We start from the raw sequence: 2,082 nt of genomic DNA, 5'->3' as shown, positions 1-2,082 counted from the left end.
AAAACCCAAGTTAACTCCAAAACCTTTGAGGTGGTTTAGAAGATTCGGGTGTCATATTCGGACACCACTATGTCACAATGTGTTCTCTCTCACCTGAGTGTGTCGTGAAGCGTGCTTTAACTCATCAACTAAGGGTGGTTTGGTTTCAAGGTTCGAACACCGAAATCTTCGTAACTACCACAATAAAAATCCGTTAGTTTCCGATATTTCTAAAATCGTTACTCAAATACTTAAAATCATCTCTCTTTTTCCCTTTCGTGATCATACATCCCTTTCATCCATCCGGTCCAACATCACATGTTCTTGACCATCCTTTTTTATCGAAAGTTCGTTCACGATTTACATTCATTTTTAAAGGTACGGTTTTTAGTAAAACTGCATATTCCGATTTAAGACGTTCTTTGATAATCTCACAACTTTAAAGTAAGTTATTCAAAGTATCATTTAAGAGTTTTATGAGGCATCCATGTACTCATAAACCTTAACATCCTTTTTAACAAAAGTTTCTATTCTTCCAACTTGTTCCAAGCCATGATTTAAGGCTAACAACAAATAGAAATACATACATTCTCATTTTTCCAAAACACTTCCTAAAGGTTCCTTTGATTTCATCATCATCCCCTTTGGCTAAAACAACCAAATACATGTAATAAAACATTATAACAACTCCATGAACACAAGTTGTTCATGGTTTCAACAAAATATTTTCATAAGTTCAAGAACATCACCATTTTCGGTTTTGAGGAGAAAATGAGTTAGAAAGCGTTTTAGAAAATTTCAACGGTTGAATACATTCTTGACATACTCATGAACAACATACTTAAATCTCATCAACATCCATTGGTTGAATGTTGAGAGATCAATGATTGAAGATGGAAGAAACAAATGAGAAAATGAGAGAAAAATGAAGAGAGGATTTACCTCTTCTTTGAAAATGCAAAAGTGAGAGAGTGGAGTTTGGAGTGTGAGGGTTTAAGGAGAGAGGGAAATCAGATTTCCTCTAGGCAATGATGAAAAAATCTCCTAGGGTGGCTAATGATGAGTTCATGGGATATTTGAGAAAGTGATGTGAGATTTGATTTATGGAAGTCAAATCTCGCATCCCAATGCGAAATGATCACCTCGTGGACACGTGCGATAAACATGCCCGAGTATTATCGGCCAATACTCGATCAGTATTATAAATCGCTCGATCTTAATATTCGATTAGAATATCAGATTTTGGCATTCTGAGTGAAAAATATTTAGAAAATAGGTATGGGTGTAATCAGGGTCTATATTGACTCGAAATGAAATTACAAAACCAACGGTGTGATCAGAATTCAATTCCGAGTTACGGAACTTAAAAACCACTTTTTGAGCCGTACCGGGTGAGATTCGGCCCCGACAGCGGTCCGAAACCGACTGTCTCTGAAAATCATGAAAATTTACCACCAAATTGGAAATAAAATTACAAGACTAAAACTCAACTAGGGTTTCGTCTAATTCTTTACCGAAAATTCCCAGAAATTCATTTTCGAAAATATAATTAATAACAATATTAATAAAATCTTATAATTTAAAATCGTAAAATTCGCGGTGTTACATTACATACAAACTTCTAAATACAATACTCGAACGCTTCTTTCTTGGAACCCAAAGAACTTCGTCACCCTTGGTTTGACCTTTCCCAAAACCGTCTCCCAAGAAAACCTTTCTTACGCGATTCAGCTCCAACCAAGGTATCACCCTTTATCCCAAGACATCCAATCCTTTGTGTGAAGAACACCTTACCTAACCGCAACTAGGATTTTCCCAATATTTGAATTAACAATGCTTTGAGTTATGAATGAGTACTTAATACTCAGATATTACAATAATAATCAAAGCCTAAAACCTAAGCAAAAACTCACAAGATGTCCTAGTCTAATATGAATGTTCATGCATGAGGTTTCTGAAAATATGCAATCTTTTAAAGACTATCTCTTTTCATTTCAAGAAACACAAGAATGATGCAAGAAAGCTTTTCAAAGAATCATGCAATATGAATATGAAAACTAAAGCCTTAGCATGATCTAATTTTTCTCCTAATTCAACACTCTC

Source organism: Lupinus angustifolius, chromosome LG06 (assembly GCF_001865875.1).
Source record: "Lupinus angustifolius cultivar Tanjil chromosome LG06, LupAngTanjil_v1.0, whole genome shotgun sequence".
In the NCBI taxonomy this organism is placed as follows: Eukaryota; Viridiplantae; Streptophyta; class Magnoliopsida; order Fabales; family Fabaceae; genus Lupinus; species Lupinus angustifolius.
This window is presented reverse-complemented; position numbering follows the sequence as displayed.